The sequence below is a fragment of the Pinus tabuliformis genome, chromosome 6, assembly GCF_031772625.1.
Source record: "Pinus tabuliformis cultivar Carrire ecotype Pingquan chromosome 6, CPIR1, whole genome shotgun sequence".
NCBI classification, from domain to species: domain Eukaryota; kingdom Viridiplantae; phylum Streptophyta; class Pinopsida; order Pinales; family Pinaceae; genus Pinus; species Pinus tabuliformis.
The window spans coordinates 1,871,618,680-1,871,640,435 of NC_142292.1; positions in this window are offsets into that span (position 1 = coordinate 1,871,618,680).

Genomic DNA, 21,756 nt, shown 5'->3' on the forward strand with positions numbered 1-21,756 from the left:
TTGAAAAGGACCAAGCCACATTCTTTGAAATTTTGTATGTTTTCCTTTCTCTTCATGAGCCTTGTCCCACTTTAAAACTAAGTCTCCCATCTGAAAATCTTTTCTGGTCATTATGTTTGAATCAAAAGAGGATTTTACTAGTGCTTGATGATGAGCATGCGTTTTCTTAGCCTGTTCTCGTTGTTCTTCTAATTTGATTATTTCCATTTGTCTTAGCTGTAAGGAGGAAGTGGGTACTTCATCAATGTATTGAACTAGAGACAAAGAGGGAATTGATAAATGAGTCGGAAGAACCACTTCTTTCCCATAAACTAAATTAAAGGGAGAAGTGCCGATAGAAGCTTTTTGCGTTATTCGGTCTGCCCATAAAGCATATATCAAAGCCTTATGCCAATTTTTATGATTTTGGTCAACTATTCTTTTGATAATCCTGATTAGGTTTTTATTTGTGGACTCAGCTAACCCATTGCCTTGTGGGTAATAATTGGCCGAATATTTAAGTTTGAATCCTCTTTTAAGTGCAAATTCAGTCATTGCATTTCCAGAAAAGTATGATGCATTATCAAACATTAAAGCGGAAGGTAATCCAAACCTGGTGATTATAAATTGATCTATGAACTCAATGATATTTTCAGCATTAGCCGTCTTGAGTTGAACTGCTTCTACCCACTTAGTAAAATAATCCGTTGCTGTGAGGATGTATCTATACTGCTTAGAAGAGTGAGGAACGATCTCACCTATTATGTCCAATCCCCACTGACTGAAAGGTTGGTCAATGTTAACTGGCTGTAGTGGCAAGGATGGCTTCTTTTGTCTTCCAGCAGTAGTTTGGCAGACTTGACATTTCCTCACGTAACTGTGCGAGTCTTTAAATAATGTGGGCTTGTAATATCCTGCGCGCAAGATTTTATGTGCAGTAGCATCTTCAGCATAGTGTCCGCCTGCTGGCCCATCGTGGAGTTCCTGCAAAAAATTTTCAGCTTTAGATTTCTCAAGACACCTAAGAAGAACAAAATCATTATTTATTCTAAAAAGAATATCATTTATGAGCTGATATTGTTTGGCCTTCAACCTTAAAGCTCTTTTCTTAGTATGATCGAGGTGTGAAGGAGCATACCCGTTCTTAAGATAATAAATGTTATCAGCGTATAATGACTCTGCATCGTTTAGGCTTACCTCACATATTTGTACCTCTGCAGATGGAATTTCAGAAATTTGCGACGCTCTAGCCAGCATTTTGCAGAAGCCTTGACCTCTCACAATGTTTGCTGGTTTGATCTCATTGTCATATTCCTGTAAGGCAGTAACCCGATTGTCTCTTTTCTCACCCACATCCTTCTGTACTAGAAGGTTCCTTACCACTGGAAATGGTACTATAATTTTAGTATGGGTTTTGAGTAAGAAAGGTCTGAAGTATTTGACCGCTTCGAAAACAGCATAAGCCTGTTTCTCCACGTCTAAATAATTTAATTCAGCACCCTGTAAATTTGAGTTGAAAAAAGCAATTGGGGCTTCCGATTTTTCTTGATTTGCTTGAGTGAGTATCGCAACATATGACCTATCTGAGCAAATGTGTATAAAATAAAAGGTTCTGAAAAATTCGGAGTTGCTAACGATGGAGCATTAATAATAGCTTGTTTGATCAGGTTGAATGCTTCATGTTCATCATGGCCCCATTTAAAATTTGAATTCTTTTTAATTATGGTTTGAAAAGGAGACACGATTCATGAAAAATCTGGAACGAATCTCTTTACAAAGTTGATCTGACCAAGGAAATATTGCATGGCTTTTTTGTTATGAGGTAAGGATATTTCAGAAATTTCTTTGATTTTGTCAGAATCGATGTGAATACCGGATTTTGACACTATGAATCCTAGAAGTTTCCCTTCACTTAGTGCGGAAAAAGATTTCTTTGGGTTAAGTGAAATTCCATACCTTAAACACTGTTGGAAGATTTGTTTCAAGTCTTTAAGATGGTCGCTTCGCTTATTTTAATACACTGTTATATCATCCAAATAAATTACTACAGATTTATTGATTAAACCTTTGGATGCGATGTCCATGGCTCTCTGAAATGTGGCACCAGCATTAATCAAACCAAATGGCATCTTTCAATACGCGTATGTGCCCCATTTAGTTCTGAATGTGGTTTTCAATTGATCATCAGGATGTACCAACACTTGATTGTATCCTGAAAATCCATCCAAGAAAGACATTAATTATGAGCCCGCCACTGCCTGCAATATCTGTTCCATAGGTGGTAAAGGAAAATTATCCTTTTGGCAGGCCTTGTTAAGGTTTTGAAAGTCAATGCAGATCCTAATATCTCTGTTTTTATTTCTAACAGGTACCATATTGGAGACCCATTTGGAATGTCTGACGGGAAAGATTATTCTGGCTTTCAATAACTTGCTAAGCTCAATTTTTATCTAATTTTCTAAATTGGGATGGATCTTTCTCAGCTTTTGTTGGACAGGTTTTTCATTATCAATCATGGGAATAGTGTGTTGGATGATGGAAGTGTCGTATGTTTTCAGTTCATCATAATTACAGGCAAAAACATTTTTATATTGTCTCAAAAGACGAATATACGCTAGTTTTTCTTCAGGGGCTAGGCCGAGACCTAGATTAATGTTTTGTGGTTTAGCATCGGTTCCTAGGTTTACTAATTTGTAGTTCAAGGTTGGACTTTGGAGTTTTGAATTGGTAGACCTTTTAAACCGATCCTTCAAATCGTACAAGTCTTCTAACTTGACTACTAACTTAGGTATAACATTGTTAGTGCTATCTTGTTGTAATTGTCGATCATGTTGGTCTTCGTCAATTATTTGATTGGAGTAGGATCCTTCAGATGTGAGGAAATTTACAATATCAGGATCGTCATTGAATACTCTCCATTTGTGATGTTATCAGGAATGGATGGCCTAAAGATTAATTCTATTGAGAATCTATCTGGACTAAAATCTTCTGAAGGAATAAGCTTAGAAGCTACGTTAGCCAAAAGGTCTGCACTTGCGTTTTGGAGTCTGGGAATTGAAGAGATATTAAACGCTATGAAATGATTAGTCAGATCTTGAACTAAGGATTGATAATGTTTTAAATGACCTGATAAGCAATGTATAGTGTTACGTACCTGTTTAACCACAATCCCAGAGTCTCCGAGAACTTGACGTCTAACCCGATTGCTTTGTACAACCCTTGGACCAAAGCCTCATATTTTGCTGTATTGTTGGTGCAATAAAATTCGAGTCTGCATGTGAGCATGATTTTATCTCCTTCTGGACTAATCAGAACGCATCCTGCTCCTGCTCCTTCGTTAGATCTAGAACCATCAAAAAATAATTTCCAAAACAAAGATTTATTTACAGGTTTATCTAAAAAATTGATACATTTCGAACTATCAGTTCGAGAAAAATTTTCGACATGGGACAAAACGGAGTGTTCTAAATAGTGTGACGCTTGAGCATTGAAATTGCCGAGGAAAGAATCTACCGAGTAATTGCCAATAATGCTGCTGTTATACGCTACTTGTTCATTTTCCCCCTCTAGCTTCGTTACTATGTATTTCTGGTGTAGTTCTCGTTCAACTTTTATTTGATTCGGTTTACCATTGTAGGGTAGCCACATGTGCGACTAGTCAGTTGCGAAGTATCCATGAAGTTTTTTTGACCAATCCCTGCTAAGAATTAAGCCATAGAATTCTGGAATATCAGCAACTAGAATGTCAATAACTTGACATACCTTTGGGTTGGATGACAGCCTTATGGTTACTTGATTTAGTTCGCCAATCACTTCAACTTGAGATTGATCTAGTTGAACTATGCGCACAACGGATTTCTGCGGCTGAACGTTTAACTTGGCACATATGGACTTTGGTAAAATATTGGATGAAGCACCAGAATCTACCAAACAATTGTGCACATTTTTATTGAAAATTTCATAAGTAAGGAGAAACGGGGGAGTATGAGATCTCGATCTTCCTCCAATTAGAGCGATGTCATTTGGATCAATCTTATTGATCGCGTTAGTTGGAGGTCTTCCCATGTTATGAGAAGCTTGAGAAAGTACAGCGGCAGGCAAAGGTGCAACTGGCACGGCATGTAATTCTTTCATCATTATCTTCTGTTGATGCTTTAACTTGCTCAATTCGTAAAGGGTGATGTTGGCCCTAGTCTTTTTCATATCTTCTATAATATTGTACTCCATTTCATCCGACACGATCAATGTTTTAGATGGAGTTGATTCATCTGTTTGGACTGGGCTGGTTTGAGTCGCTTTTGATGTCGTTTTCTTTGTTGCGACTTTATCCTTTATTGCAGAGCTTGCGCTCTTTGGCTTAGGGATAGTTTGGGGAGGATCAAGCTGATTTTTGCTTCGTGTGCTAACTAGGAATACTTCTTGATCTTCTTCTTGTGGGAGGATGAAATCCGACATTCCTTGTAATTCCACAACCTCTTCTTCATCAGTTTGCCCTTCAGTGGCAATTTCCTCATCCTCTTCTTCGGATTCGGCATTTGAAATAGCATTGGGTGGCTTTAAATCCGTTTAAGGGCCTCTTTTAAAAGCTCTGTAGGGCTTTTTTGAAGAAGTTTCTGATACTTGCTTTTTGATGTCGACCATTTCATTGGACATGGTCTTTAGAAATTTCTGCAATCCTTCCAAATCGAATGGATCTTTTGCTTGTTTCTTCTTGGAGTCTTCCTTGAAGGTGACTTTCTTGGATTTACGTTCTTCTATCGCAGATTTCTTTTCCAGGGCTATTATTCGTTTCTCTACTGCTATTTCTTCTTTCATGTTATCGGCTAAGGTTGTTTTATTAGCCCTGTCCACGAAGATTGCTATGTTTGATGATAGAGCGGTGATATACCATTCACATCTTACTTCTTCGCTAGGCTGGGAAGCAGTAGGAATTTTTTTTAGAATTTTGTTGAAACGTAAATTGAAATCTTTGATAGGCTCTCTAGATTCGGCCCTAAGGTTGGATAGGTCGTTGATTAACGTTGCCGTTGACCTGTCATCACCAAACTTGGTCAGGAATTGCTCCTGGAATCTATCCCAACTAGTGATAGATCCGGAGGGTAATGAAAAATACCATGACCCGATTGTTCCTTGCAGAGTATAAGGAAAGAGTCGAACAACAACATCTTCATTAGTAACCCCATTGAGATTAATGGATAGCATAAAGTTGTTTATGTGCTCCTCTGCTAGCATGCCTGCCTCGGGATTAAATTTAGGCAGCCATTTCTTAGGATGGGCTGGTATTTGACTCAGGGGTGCAGGCATTAAGACTGCCCCAGGGTTATTCCATGGAGACTAGGCCATTGCTGTGCTACTAACAGTGGAAAGTGCAGAAGATGATCCCTGTGGCTGGGAAGATGAGGATACTACGATTGTAGATGACTGAGGAAGAGTTGTGGGGGTTCCCGTGGATGGATGGACGATGATCTGAAGTGGCGGAGTGGATGGTTGAATTCGCGGTGAAGAAGTTGAGATGGATGATGTTGACGAAAGAGTCTCACTGTCGGACTCTTTAGGTGATTTCCTTGCTCTTTTCCTGGTGGGAAGAGGTAATTCGGTTGGCTGAACGCCAAACTTTTCACTCTTTAGCCTAGTCAGGGGATGAGCAGGGTTATAATGCGAAGTCACGCTGCCTTGAGATTTATCAGAGCTTTGAGGGGAAATGGAAAATCGCTGAAGTTTGTGAATCAGAGATTTGACTTCAGGAAGTTCAACTGTAGATTGTTCTGAAATGTCAGGGTTTGTAGTAGCGGTTGATACTTGAGCGACTTCTAACTCTGGATTTAAGTGTAATGGAGAAGTCGGGGGAGATGGTGAGGGCGATTTACTCTCAGAATGGTATTCAGATTTAGATTTACTTGCCATTCATAGTTCAGGCCCTCCTTCTAGTGCCAAATATGTTGAAGCCTCGAAAATCGGGTCAACAATAAGGGGGATACCCGCCCGGTCTGGACCTTGGTTGGTAGCTCCTTATCCGTTTGGTATAGCAGGTCCGACTGGGAATAATGGGACCAGTTTCCCAATCTATGAGTGTGTGTGTGTAGAATTCCATGTTCTTGGTCTAACAGTTCCTAATTTAAGATATTCTAATTCTAATTGTAATCTAATGCTATGCTATTGTAATCTAATAAGCAGCAACATCTAAGTCGATACTAACCGGGGATGTAATTCTTCTATTATGCGATCTAAAAAGATTTCAAATAACAACTGGTAATAAAGGTCATTCAGCTATTATAAGAAAGGAAATTAATAAGGATGAACCACTTCGCATAAAAAGTTAGACGAAACAGTTGCGAAAAACATATCGGATAATGAGCTATTCATACATTAAGCATAAATAAATAGCTATCACCGTACAAAAGTGCCAAATGATAACTCAGGCATTCATGCAATAATACATAAACAACTAAAAACTGTATATCACTTTAACATATAAGCAGAAATGGTCAAGAGATAAAAGTATCATTTATGACTAGTCCTACTCATAAGCTTCAAGCGACAATGATTTATCTCTCCTTGCTCTAACATCCACTAAGAGTACAAAAGTGCAACATCAGTAGCAGACATCAAATGCAAACATCAACAAATCTTTATCCATTCATTCACCAAAACCTCCTCTGAGGGTGCAAAAGTGCATGTTCTGAGGACAAGTTTTTGATAAATTTCTGGACCCTTCTCTAAATGCATGAGAAGGGTTTAAACACTACTAACTAAATAACTTAATTACACAGATTCAAGATACGGTTTAAATGACCGCCCTTTTTCTAAGCAAAAATAAAGCAAAACTATTTCTAAAAATTAAATCTAATATCTAACTATTTCTACATTTGCTCCTTAATGTTGCAAGCATTCAGTATTTGCCTAGGTAGAGTCGGCTGACTGTCTTCCGCTTTTGGTTGAGCTAAGCAAACAGAATTGGTAAGAGCTGGCACCACCTTCTCAGCAAAGTCGATGATATACTCGAGAGTCATCCTATGACTATGTGGATTTACTGTGTATGCCCAGTAATAATCTCAGTTCACTTGATTAACCCTTTGGATTGCTTCTGCCTTTTCTTTCTATTTCCAGTTTGTTTTTTACCATTGCTTCCTTGCACTTCTCGGGCTTACAGGTGACTGAGCTGTTAGAGGGCTTTCCTTCTCGAACAATTTTCTCAGCGATGCGCGATTAGCGCTAGGCGCTAATTGCACATCGGAAACTATCTCTGTTCTTTGATCCGAGCTTCTTTGATGCATTTTTCCCTTTTGCGCCTCTTCATCTTTATCGGGTATAAAGCTTCAAAATTTGTAAAAATAATGTTTTTATGAGCTCTTGACCCTAATCATTAAACTGCCTGTTGATATCAGCATCCTTCAGTGCTCATTTAAGCATGGCTGTATATGAAAGATCTGTAATGGATGGCTCAACATCATTCTGTGAATCTGCGGCTCTGTTGCATGCGGTATCTGTTTATGAGAGCGTCTTTTCTCTATCTTTGAACATTGGAGTTTTACCCTTTTTCCTCATAGCTTCCTGCACATTGCTTTGTGTAACTTTTGTTTTTCGTTCCTGCAGTTCACAGGTGAGGAGAGTAATGATAATAAATAACGACAGGAAAGTTTTAAATGCTACAGATATGCAAAAACACGCCACCTGACATGAACTGGCTCTTCGAACAACACAAAACCATATTTTATTAACAACCGGCATAAAATACATTAATCATCATTAAAGTGCGTAACCAGAAAACTTTTTCTTGAATATTGAGCAAGGAAAATCTGCGATGGAATGTTTCTGCGATCTGCATCGCAGTATCGCATATTGCTGTATCGCATTACCGCAATTTCGTCGTGCTGTGCTATCGCAAGATTGCTTGATCGCGCTATCGCAGTATCGCAAGATCGCAGATCACTTAATCATTAAATCATTATGTGTCTTTCATGCAATTTTGCGAGATGCGATATGCGATATCGCATATCGGCGTTTTCTTAAGGTTTTCTAACGTGATCTTTTCTTAATGCATGCGATGTGATGGAGTTCACATCGTGATCTCGCATTTTACCATTTTGACTCATAAGAAAATACCCTATCATTCTTTGCGCGATGCGATGTTTCTTAAGGAGTAACATATATGAGTTGATTTTTTGAATTTTTTGACTAAGGGTCCCCACTTACATAGTCTTATTGCTAATACTAAATAAGGAGGGGGGTTGTTGGTGGCCACAACAGAAGGATGGGACATGGAGACTCTGTATTGACTATCAGGCACTGAACAAGATCACTGTCCGTAATAGGTACCTGATCCCACGGATTGATGACCTCTTGGACCAACTGAAGGGGGGAAAATATTTTAGCAAGATCGATTTGAAGTCAGGATATCACCAGGTACCAATCGAACCCTCCAATGTGTGGAAGACTGCCTTTAAAGCCAAGGAGGGCCTTTTCGAGTGGTTGTTTATGCCTTTCGGATTGACGAATGCTCCTGCAACCTTCATGAGGCTAATGGATGACATCTTGCAGCCATTCACCAACTCATTTGTAGTGGTATACTTGGATGACATCCTGATCTTCAGCTAGAGTTGGGAAGAGAACCTCCACCACATCCGACAGGTTCTCCAAACACTGTGGCAACACAAGTTATGTGCCAATTTGGAGAAATGCACTTTTGGCATGACCCAGGTTTAGTATCTGGGATACATTATTGATGAATAGGGGGTGCATGTGGATCCATCCAAGATCCAAGTCATTCGAGATTGGCCATCTCCAACCACTCTGATAGAGCTCCGCAACTTTCTAGGTCTTTCCAACTTCTATCGTAGGTTCGTGTTGGGATTTTCTCATATCACTTGACCCTTGAGTCAAGTCACCAAGGGAGGAGTGAAAGAAAAATTCTTTTGGTCGAAATCTCAACAAAAGGCATTCACAGAGTTGAAAGATCGCCTTTGCATGGCACCAATGCTCGCATTACTAGACTTGCAACAACCATTTGAGGTCAAGATAGATGCCTCTGACTATGCTATTGGGGTAGTCCATACTCAACATGGGCGTCCAGTGGCATATCACAGTGAGACACTTTTAGACACAGTCCGGAAGTATCCCACTTATGACAAAGAGATGTATTCCATTGTGCAAGCCTGTTGACAATGGAAGCATTACATTTTGGGGAAGGAAACGGTCATCCACACAGACCACCGACCCTTGCAGTTCATACAAACCCAAGGGAAATTGCATAATGATCGCCATCAAAAGTGGTCCACATACCTGCAACAATTCCATTTGAATATCAAGTATAAGAAGGGTAGCACCAATAATGTTGTAGATTACCTCAGTCGACCACCGATCATGGCGCTAACCACTGTGCTCAACTCTTGTGGGCACGAGACTTCTGATTCGCCACTTCTCTACAAAAGTGACCCAGAATTCGGCCACACATACCAGACACTCTTGGAGGGTCAGCATGTCCCAGATTTTCACCTCCAAGATGCCCTGTTATGCCACCTGGGTCACCTTTGTGTTCCTTTAAGCGAGCGTGCCAAGATGATTTGGGAAGCACACTACAGTCGCATTGCTAGACATTTCGGGGTCGAGAAAATGGTGGCAGTACTGCAGAAGTATTTCTATTGGCCGAATCTTCGACAGGATGTCGGGAAGTACATCAAATCATGCACTGCCTGTGCCATTGCCAAACCGACCATAATGAATCAAGGCCTCTATACCCCGCTACCTACCCCTAGTCGACCTTGGTGTTATATCTCCAAATCTCACTCTTATGGTTTGTGATGCTGCACTCATGGCCTAGGGCAACCCCTCCTTCCAGACCTGGTCCTAAAATTTAAAAAACAATGTTTTATCCCTTACACGCAACATTGCTCTGAGTTAAACGCGTGTATACGCGGGTCTGTGTATACCCAACCCGCGTATATGTATTAAAACACTTAAAAAAATATAAAACTCCTTATTTTCGGGTGGAGATCGCGGGTTTTACCTGCTGATCACCTGTTAGTGCCCGTGGCCCAACTGTTCCCAACCAACTCCCAACTAAAAAACTACTTTGGGAGAGGTATAAAAAGACCTCAATGGGAAGGCCTAAGGGAGGAGAGAAGAGAGAGAAAGGTTATTATGCTGAGATTTTTCCCCTGACCAGGTCTGAAGTCCCTTGTGCCTTCTGCACTTCCCCCATTTGTACAGGAAACCCTTGTTTCCTTGTGTGTTGATGCTCATCCACCATTTATGACATCATGGAGTAAGGCATGGAAGGAGTTTGTTAAAGGCTTGAGGCTGGAACGGATCCGGAAGGAAGCTTTGCTTGGAGCCTGCTGAAGGTGACTCAGGTGAAATTATTCCTTTTTATGTACTTTATTTGTCTGTAATAAAAGAAACACATGTCTTGGTTCTCGATATGAATCTTCTTTATGTTTATGATATTCATGTTTAGAATTCATATGTAAATGGTTGTTTGGATTTCATAACTAACTACCTTTATTTATAACATGAAGATGGTTTCTTTATAAGGTTTTGTCCATATACTGCTGTGTTCTTTGGAATTGGTTGTTTTGTAGGACAAAAGAGAAGAAGGGAACTCCAAGAAGGGTTTGGACCCTAAGGGCCTTCTCAAACGTAGGACCTAAGGTACGTCCCCTTTACAATAGAATTTTCTTATAATAGCATAATGGCTGTGTGAATGTGTGTTTCTTTGAATAGATAACTTTCAATCTGCTAGGGTTTCAACCCAAAAAGCCCTAGGGGAACATTTCCCTCCAACAGAATTGGCGACTCCACTGGGGACAACACTCTTGTTGTTCCTAGTTTGGGTGTTTTCAAGCCAATCAGGGCTCAGTTGCCTGTTTTCTTGCTATTGCTGTCTGGTCTGTTTTTGAACTTTAAGTCTTGCCAGTTTCTTCAGTCAGTTTTTTTATTTTTCTTGAAACCTTTTATATACGTTGTTTTTCTTAGTTACAAAGGCGTATGTATGCATGTTTCTTTAGGTGAACCCGCGTATACGCAAGTTTCCTTAGTTGCAGTAGCATATACACGCATTCTGTACACCAGTACAGTCGCGTATATCTTGCAATTTTCAAGATTCTTAAATTCTGATTGTTTCTGAAGGTCTGTCAGATAGTTTGAGTCAGTCTTAAACAGTGACTTTCTAGTATCAGTTTTTGTTTTTACAACGAGCATCTTGTTCCGAATTCTCTCTGATTATAAGGAGTATTGGTCTTGTTTTTGTTGTTGCAAGCGTCATCTTTTCTTGTTCAAGCACGCAAGACTTCTTGTTTGGAATCTTGGCTGCTTTGATTCATCAGGGTAGGGAGATTGATCTCAATCTTCGTGTCAAATCTTGCTTTTGGTGACTTTTTGTTTGATTGACAAAACTGCTTTTGTGACCATCCGCTTCTTTGTTTCATGAAATTTGTTGATTGACACTTTCTTGAAATTTGTCTTTTTGATCTTTTTGGTTATTGTTGCCAAAGCTTTCATTGCTGCTTTTGATTGTTAAGAGCATCCTTAAACACGTCTCTTTTTGTTGAATTTTCATCCATTGTGTGGTGTCAATTTGCAAAAGTGTTTGTTGCCTATTCTTCAATCACAAGTTTCAGTGTTGTTGAGAGCATTTTTGAAAAGACTTTTTTGTTGTTGCATTTGAAGAAAATCTTTTTGAAAAACTTAGTTTTGCTTTCTTGAACTTGGTTTTCATTTGGTTTCCTTTTAGTGAATGAAAGTGCTTTATGTTTGTCTTAGAACTTGTTTTTAGTGTTTAGACGAAATGAATGGTAGCATCTCATATTCCATCTAGACATTTTAAGTGGCAAGATAAAGATTGATAAGCAAGCAACTTTCATTTTTTGTTTTTAGAGTAGTTTCGAATCTTGCATCGACATATATTTGTTGCATTAGGATAGATTTGCATACCTTTTTAGGCATACATAGCTTTGTTAACTTTTGTGAGTGTGAAGCATGAATTAACGAAAAGAAAAGAAAAATTTGTTTTATTAGAAGTTCCTCTGAACCCTATAGAAATTTCTCTTCATTGAAAAACGAAAACAAGTGCATGTGCATGTAGTTAGGTTTTTATTAATTTCTTTTGCGTCAAAAAACACCACTAGTTTCACTTCCATTACCCTGTGACTTAAAGAACAACCTATTTTAAAATCAAGCGCTAACTAAAATTCACTAAAACTTTTTGTTTAAGTCAGTTACACCAACAAGTTTAGGATTTTAGGGCCTTGGATTAGGCGAGTGGAGAGTTAACTCTCCAAGGCCATATAAACGTCAAACATAGGAGTCTGAATAGCGAGAGAAAATCCAATAGCGTTAGGAAGACCAGGAAAGCTTTGGATCTGGGAGTTAAGCACGAGGGTCTGTGAAGACAGGGAAGAGAGATACCCCCTCTCCTACTTGTCCGAACTTACCTCACGACTGTTCCGCCTGGCTTCTGCGATGAGTTGGTATCCATAGTTGCTACTCCTAGGGATCTACACAGGTGGCTGCGGAGGGGAATCCCGTGGCACCTGAGGTCGATGTTGCATCACTCTCGACAATACTACTGGAGGGCACCCTTGCGAAGCTTGGGGGCTTGCACCGGTGCAGGCTGTTGTTAGGAGGTCAGCGTAACTTCCTCTGATACCTTCGCTGATAGGACTGGGCCCTCATCATCCCAGACTATCTTCGGAAGGCCCCTTAATTCACTTTCTTGTATTTTGGTGTCCGGTCCTAATCACCCGGAGCGGAAATACTTGGAAGTTGTTTGACTGGCTGTTATCTTTAGGGACTTTATAGTGTGTGCTCTGTGCTCTTAGTTGGCCTAGCTTTCAATTTTTTGAGTCTTTAGTTAGATCATAACAAAAAATTCAAAGTGGCTGACCGATCTCCTAGACGGTCTCGAAGACTTCGTGGTCTTTCACCACCAAGTTTAGAGCCTTCTCCTAGAAGGCGTAGAGGTAATACTGCTGGTGGGTTTCGTCCCACGGCAGTTGACGCATCAGGGATTGATCCTCCTCTCGGGGGCATTAGTGTTCAAGCAAGGCCTGGCACTTCTGAACAAGAGAGGGACACTCCAGTCCTTTCTCGAGTTCTCTTTCAAGCGGAGAATAATATAGAGGTAGAAGAACTCTCAGAGTCGTTAGCGGCTCTGAATTCTCCACGACCATCTAGTCATCCAGACGTATTACAATACGTTGGGACTCTGACGCATAGACCGTCAAGTCCAGGTTACGCTACGCGCTTACCATCGATGACCACTACTGGAAGCATGGCTTATACAAGTGCTACGACTATGCAAACTCCGACATCGGTACAAGGAGGAGGAACGATTTCCATCTCCTCTGCTTCTTTGTTTGGATCTTTTGCTAGCACATCTTTAGTTGGGTCTACCTCCATTCCGTCCACAAGTGGAAATGCCCAAACCAATGCTTTTGGTTCTGGATTCTTCCCATTTGGCATCCACTCACAGGGTATTCCATCAGTTCCGTTTAGTGCCGCTACATCCATGATGGGTGGATTAGCTTCATTCCAGGGTTTTCCTTTCGGAAGTGGTCATATACCACATTCCAACCCGACGATAGGATCCATGCCTTTTTCTTCTGTAAGACAAAGCAGTAATCCTTTCCAAGGTTGGACTAACCCTGGGGTTAGTGGCGCGGGAACTGGGAATCCGTTTATCGGCCAACAAGGGAGTAGGCCGTACTACACGGTTAGTTCGTTTCAAAGTATTCCTCCCTTAGCTTCGGCTTGGAATCCGTATCAGGGGTTATCAACTCCTTATAATCCTTTAGGAGGAAACTTTGCTGGTTATGGAGGTTTTGCGGCCGGAGTTGGTCAAACTTCGAATTTTGCTGGATCACAAGGCTTGCCTTTTGGTTCAGCTGGTTCTGCTGGTTACTTCGGGCAGCCTGGTGCCTTTCAAAACCTAGGACAATCTTTCCAGAACTTTGGGAGTTCCGCCCAGTTTGGGTGGAATCCCCAAGGTCCTCCTATGCTTCCGTTTCTGGCAACGTTGAACTTGCCAAATCTCACTAAGTTAACAAATGACTGGCCTCCGGTCCCAACCAAACTCCCTTCGGACATTCCAAAATTCGAAGGGAAGAGCGGTGAATACCCAGGCGACCATGTAACCACATTCCATTTGTGGTGCTCATCTAACTCCCTAATCGATGACTCGATCAGGTTGAGACTTTTTCAACGCGCCTTGACTGGTAATGCGGCCAAATGGTATATAGAGTTGCCAGGGGTAGCTTTACATCTTTCGCTGACTTAGCCAATATTTTCTTAAACCATTTCCAGTTGCCTGTCCGTTATGATGCCGGAACTGAACTTCTGGCCACTTTTCGTCAGGATAAGGCAACTCACATTTCTGACCATATCCAGGAATGGAGATGAAGAAAAAGGCTCATTAAAGCTGAAATCCCTCCGGAGTATTGTCTCGAATGGTTTTTGAAATCTTTACAACCTGAGATCTCCAAGGATGTCTCCATGTCTGAAGTCTATTCTGAGGAGCAAGCCATTTTTAGGGCCCAACAATTAGAATTGATCTACTCTTAGTCTGGGATCCTTCAAAAGTACTTGCCAGATGCTCCTGGGTCTAAGGTTGACATAGCTAAGTTGAAGCCAGGTCCCCATGCGGATGGTATCGTTGGGTCGGTAGACACAACTACCGTGAACTTGTTGAATCAATTGTAGCAGTTGTCCTTACAAACTGCTTCTAACAACCAAGTCACATCGTCTAATCCCCCGACTTCCCAAACTTCTTCAATTAATGCCGTCCAATCTGATAACCCCAAAGGAAATCAAAATTCCAATGGGAAAAAGAAAGGACGAGGTAAGAAAAAGAACCAGGATGGGAAGCCTAATGCAAATATATCTGGCAACAACGCTGGTGGTGGTAGAAATGAGTCTAGAAAGAAAGTCAAGTTTCCATGCAAATTGTGCAGTGGAGACCATTTAACTCATCTCTACCCTAAGATTGAAGACGCTCAGTGTTAGTTAGGACAGCAAGGGACTTCTAGTTCTCAGGCTGTGTTAACCAACCCTTTTCCCCAAGGGCAGCAACTTCTCGCTGGCGCGAGTTCAAATCCTGGTGCCTCCGCAGGGGGCAACCAGGAAGGGGAAAAATCATCGAATGTTTTCATGGTGGGTTCTAACGTCCATGTGGCTACTTGGTCACGTGATTACGGTGAAGCCGAAACTTCCAAGGACAAGACTGTTCCTGGAAGTACTGAACTTCATATTGAGCGACCCTCTGTCGAGACTATACCACGGATATCGAAAGGTTCTACTAAACGTGCGACTATTAATCCTAATGCTAGGGCCGCCCAAAATTACTCCATTGTTGAGGATCTGGCTTAGAGTCCGTGCGCCATGTCCGCTTTAGAGGTTCTCCAGTTGTGTCCAGCTCAACGAAGTGCTTTACTTTCTGCAATTGGGGCAGTCGATCCAACTAACTCTTTAGTGCTCACTTTTGACATGTTAAATGTCAAAAAGCGACTCCCTCATCATATGGCTTTCCAAATAAAGTCTACATACCGGAAAATCAACATTTTTCGTATCGTTATCGATGAAGGAGCTTCCACGTGCATCATGTCGATGTCATGTTGGAAGGCTATTGGATCGCCTTCGGCTGTTCCTTCACCTACCGTCTTGACTGCATTTGATGGTCATTCTCATAAGCCGCATGGGATTATCCCGGCCTTTCCTATATGTGTTGGGGGGAAGGTCGTCAATATTGAAGTAGAAGTCATAGATGCTAACCTAGACTATAATCTCCTCTTAGGAAGGAACTGGGTATACGAAATGGATGCCGTTGTTTCGACTCTGTTTCGTGTCATTTTCTTTCCTCATGAGGGGAAAATCGTTAAGGTTGATCAATTGGATTATTGTCCAGTCGATCCTCAAGCAAGCTCTGACTCTACTGTTCCCTTAGTGGATAACCCTTGTCTACCTACTGAGAATTTAGGAGTAGGGATGTATTCCTCATTGATGGGTACCTTTGATCTTCCCTCTCCTTTCGCTAAAATCAATGCCATTTCATCATCTAAGGAGTCTCCTTGAGAAGAGTTCTTTCGAACTCGTTATTTTCAGACCCTTGGACCTTGCCTTCACCTATGAACACATTAGTTGAAGGACAAGTAAATGGAATGGCATTCCCTATATCTGCAGCTGAGCTTAGATATTAGTCTATCGTAGATTCTGCAGACAACCACTCTACTCCTTTTTCCGAAGAGGAGTTAGATGGTGATGTGGCCCCGGCTTGGACCCTTGATTCTACCTCTGCCTTGGACTGCTTAGATTCGGTTTTACCTTCTAAAGAAGCAATTCTCGAAGCAATGATGGGTATAGATCAACCTTGGGAAGACTTACACCATCGTTCATACTTTCTTCCTCCATTGCAGGAAGTAGAATCTAGATTCTTCTAGCTCTGTACTTTCTTTCCTATATGTTTGTACGGTGTCAAATCCTTTGGCTCCAGCACACGTTCGTGCCGAAGGTAATATGTCGGTGATTTCAAAAACGATACCTATAAACATCTCTAGGGACCCTAACGTGATCGAGAATCTCTTCATCGGAATTGAATGTTCCCCTGAAGAAATTCAAATTTACACCAACCTGTTCAAGGAATTTCGAGATGTATTTGCTTGGTCTTATGAAGAAATGCCTGGCATTGATCCTTCTATAGTTCAACATGAGATCAAGACGTATGAGAACGCCAAACCGGTTCGTCAAAGGCTTCGGCCGGTTAACCCTAGGAAAGCGGCAGCTATCAAAGCTGAAGTTGAGAAGCTGCTAAAGGCGGGTTTTATATACCCTGTTCCTCTTACTGATTGGGTTTCTAATCCAATCCCTGTAGATAAAAAGCAAGGAACAATCCGAGTATGCATCGATTTTAGGGACCTAAACAAGGCTTGTCCGAAAGATAATTACCCCACGCCATTCATTGATCAGATTATCGATGAGTGTGCGGGTAATGAGATTTTTTCCTTCATGGATGGTTTTTCTGGTTATAATCAAATTTCTATCCGTCCTGAAGATCAACATAAGACAACCTTTATATGTCCCTGGGGTACCTTTGCATATAGAAAGATTCCTTTTGGTCTTAAAATGCTGGAGCCACTTTTCAGTGGGCCATGTCATATGCTTTCCATGACATCAAACATGTCATCGAAGCATACTTGGATGATCTCGCTACTCGTTCTTGAAAGAGAACTTATCACCCTAGTCATCTTCGATTGGTTTTCGAGCGATGTCGTTTTTATACAATCCGGTTGAATCCAAACAAGTGCATTTTCGCAGTTACATCCGGTCGGCTGTTAGGGTTCATCGTGTCAAATGAAGGGATTCGGGTTGATCCCTTCAAGGTTGAGGCAATAGTTCAGTTGCCTCCCCCGTCCTCAATTCGACAACTTCAAAGTCTTCAAGGGAAGGTTAATTTCTTAAGACGGTTTATAGTGAACTATGCCAAGATCAATAAAGGGTTCATGCGTTTGCTACGGAAAGGAGTTCCATTTGTATGGGACGACTTTGCGCAGCGATCGTTTGATGCTTTGAAAAAGGCATTAGTCTCTGCCCCGCTTTTGAGTCCACCGGATTATGGTAGAGACTTCCTTTTATATCTCGCTGCAGCAAAATCAACCATTGGTATGGTTCTCGTTCAGGAGGACGATGCTCTCACCGAGCATGTGATTTATTATTTGAGCCGAGGCTTAATAGGTCCTGAACTTCGCTATTCTCTGGTTGAGAAGTTAGCCTTGGCAGCTGTCCATGCTGTCCAGTGGCTCCGTCATTATATCTTGCTACGCAAAACTTTTGTCTTAGCGGCGGTCAATCCATTTCAATTTGTCCTTAGTAGGCGAGTGATTGGGGGAAAATATAATCGATGGATAGTCATATTGCAAGAATTTGATCTCTAATTCTTGTCTGCCAAGTCTAAGAAATCCATGGTTTTCGCTGAGCGAATTTCTGGGCTGCCTTGTGGAGAGGATACTATTTATGAGGAAAGTTTTCCCGACGAACATTTATTCCTCATCTCTTCACTCGACCCTTGGTATGGAGATATCATTGTCTATCTCTAGACTTCGAAGTTTCCCTCTACTTTCTCCAAGGACGAACGTCGAAAAGTATGTCACCTGGCTAAAAGTTATGTTATCATCGGTGATACATTATACCGTCAAGGGGTTGATTCAATCCTTCGGCGCTGTTTGACCTTAGAGGAAGCAGAGTCAGTGCTAAATGACTGCCACAGTGGAGCTTGTGGTGGTCATCTATCAGGGCTTGCTACAGCCCAGTGCATCTTACGTGCCGGCTATTTTTGGCCTTCACTCTTTAAAGACTGTGTGGAAGCGGTCAAACGCTGTCACCCTTGTCAAATTTTCACTCGGAAGATGCGCGCGCATCCAGCTCCCCTTTTTCCCGTTGTCACCGTCGGTCCCTTTACTAAGTGGGGTATTGATTTTACGACTTGTAATCCGCCTTCAGCGGCGAATCACAGGTACATTATCTTGGCCGTAGACTACTTTACGAAGTGGGCCGAGGCCATGCCTACTTACAAGAACGATAGTGACACGGCAGCATTGTTCCTTTTTAATCAGGTTATCTCAAGATTCGGTATCCCAAGAGAGATTGTCACTGATCATGGCAGTGATTTCCAGAATCAACTGATGTCTGAATTGGATCTCAAATTGGGTTTTTGGAAAGAGCATTCGTCTCCTTATTATCCTCAAGCCAATGGATAGGTGGAGGCAGTCAATAAAACTCTTAAGATGATCCTCCAACGGACAATCGACAAAAATCGATCCAATTGGAACGTTACGTTGTACTCGGCTCTTTGGGCATACCGAACCTCCGTGAAAACGGCTACTGGTTTTACACCTTTTCAGTTAGTTTACGGGATGGAATCTATCTTTCCGGTTGAATGTGAAATTCCATCTCTTAAGTTAGCTGTTGAGCTCCTTCCTGAGACTTCGAGTCTCGAAGAGCGCCTCCTTCACTTGGAAAATCTCGATGAGCAGCATCGAGATGCAGCCACAGCGAATGAGGCTCATAAGAAAAGGGTCAAAACGAAGTATAATAAATCTATCCATCCTCGAGTCTTTTCTGAAGGTGACCTTGTCTTGGTCTATGACCAAGATAAAGACACCTTGGGGGCAGGCAAATTTAAGCCTATGTGGTACTATCCTTTTATTATTAAACGAGTTTTAGAAAAAGGGTCATATGAGTTAATTGATTTTGAGGGAAACAAGCTGGCGGAGCCCCGAAACGGGCTCTACCTGAAGAAGTACTTTGCTTAAGTAGGAGTTAGGCAATGGCTTCTTTGTACATTATGTATATTTGTACATATATCATCGAGAGTTTTTGATATCAGCACTTTTTGGTCTACTGTGGCAGGTGTTGATGGATGACTTGGTCTATTTTGGGTTCGCCGATGGTGCTAGTCGGCACACTCGGAATCTCGCTTCCGCAGCTTGGGTACTCTATTATCCAACTGGTCAATTGATGGAATCAAGAGGCATTTGCATTGGTCCTGCTTCAAACAATATGGCTGAGTATACTGCTGTTATTAATTTATTATCCGAGGCAATCTCTCATGGGATCGACTCGTTGGTAGTTTATCTTGATTCTCAATTGATAGTGTCACAATTAAACAACATTTATCGGGTAAGGGATCCATGTTTATATCGCCAGTATTTAAGGGTGAGGTTGTTGCAAAGATCATTTACTTATATTAATTATTTGCACATTCCAAGATCTCATAATTGGTTAGCTGATTCTATCGCTAATCAGGCATTAGACTGGCACATCAATCATTCATCACAATAAAATCAAGCATCAAAAAGTCGAACTGTATATATATATATATATATGTATGTATGTATATATATATATATATATATATATATATATATATATATATATATATATATATATATATATATATATATATATATATATATCATAAAGCGTCTCGAGTGTACATTTGTGTGTCCAAAAATATACAAAATTGGGACTAAAATGCCCATAATCATGTCCGACATATCTAATGCCCCGGCTCAGGATGAGCGGCCAAGTAGGTAACTATTACATTGGCCACACGCCGAAAAGTGCGAACCTAGTCACGTGGCATGCCAACCACATGACGCTGCATATCCTCAGGAAGGTCCTCTATGGCAGCCATCGGTACTCGGCAGCTCAGTCTCGCCAAGTGTTGCTGGACGTTGTGTAGAGTCCGTTCTGTATCAGCAGCCGCCTCTTCGGCTCCTCGGCCGTGCCGTCCATGCCGCAGGAATCCATCTGGTCGTACCGGCCCAATGTCTGAAACATGATCATCATATCAGTCATTTGAATCTCATCAAAAATATTTTTCAAAATTCATCATTATATTTGAAAAATCCAAAAAATCATAAAATCAAAAAATTCTTACCAATCTCGCCCCATGCTGCGTTCGGTGGTAACGCTAGATCAGGATCTCCTCGAAAATCCAGCCCAGCATAGGGGTAGTCATCCACGGTGATGATCTGCTGATCCCACCAGGTGAAGAAGTCATCGTCGAAGGCAGTCCTTGGGACCTCCCCACCCCCCAGACGTTTCATCAAATTAACCCACCGGCCCATGCGTGGATCGCGTGGGGTGCTGATGGAAACTGCTACCCTGGGGCGGAGTGCGGGAACCTTCTCGAAAAAGAAAGTGCACAGGATAGTCCCATATCCAAAGTTTTTGGTCTGTCCCCTCTTGATAGAAGTGAGCTGGCTCTTCATGTTGGCCAGAAGAGGAGTACACCAGTCGAACACAGTAGTGAGACAGTCAACTGCCACGCTCATGGTCAGCCGTGATGCCTGATGCAGAGAGGACGATCTGTTCACTCGAGCTATGGTGAACAGGATTATCCTTAGTGATAAACTCGCCACATGTGTGATGGAAATCTGGCTCCCAACCTTCTTGGGATGTCCCGGGCAATATATCTGTACATAGTCCTCTATCGTGAGACTGCTCCGTGTCCTGCCCTGGGAATGTACTACCTCTCCCCTTCGGGAAAGGCCCGTGATGAAATAGATATCCTCCACTTCTACCTTGAGTGGCATCTGATCGATCATAAAGGCTTCCTCCTCGACGTCCCAATAATCAATGAGCATCTCAAGCAGACGTGTGTTTGCTTTCATATTTGGCAATTTGAAGAATTTAAGCAAACCGCATCCCCGTAGGGCATCTAAAGCTTCTGGACTGTTCATAACTTCATTATCCACCGCTGCATGCTCTCTTTCACGCCACGTGACAGGCATTCTGAGAAAAAAATGATTTGTAACTGTTAGTTTTTGTTTAAAAATTGTTCGCGGCGTATACGCGGGTCCCTGTGCACACAGTCGCGTATAGGGCCCACGTGTATGCGGGTTTCATATTACCAACCCGCGTATACGCCGCGGAGAAATTTTGGGCAAAAAATTCAACGGTGAAACATTAATCAAAAATCTTAAAACCAGTCACAATCAATTGCAAGCTAAGTATAAGAGTTACCTGGAGGTTTTTGACGAATTTGAACGGTTGAATCTGGCTATGGGAAGTTTGCTCCTTTTGCTCCAAATCCTTTGCTCTCAAACTCAAATGGTAAAAATGGTGAGTCCAAAATCTCTTTTATAAGTTTTGAAAATGCAAATTTTTTTTCAAAATTTTATTTTGTTTGGCCTCATGTGACTTTTAACTTGGGAGCTTGGAATGTTGAGAATGGTTTATTTTTCAGGACATTTTGGACGTTTTTCAGTTTCGAGACGGTTCCATGAC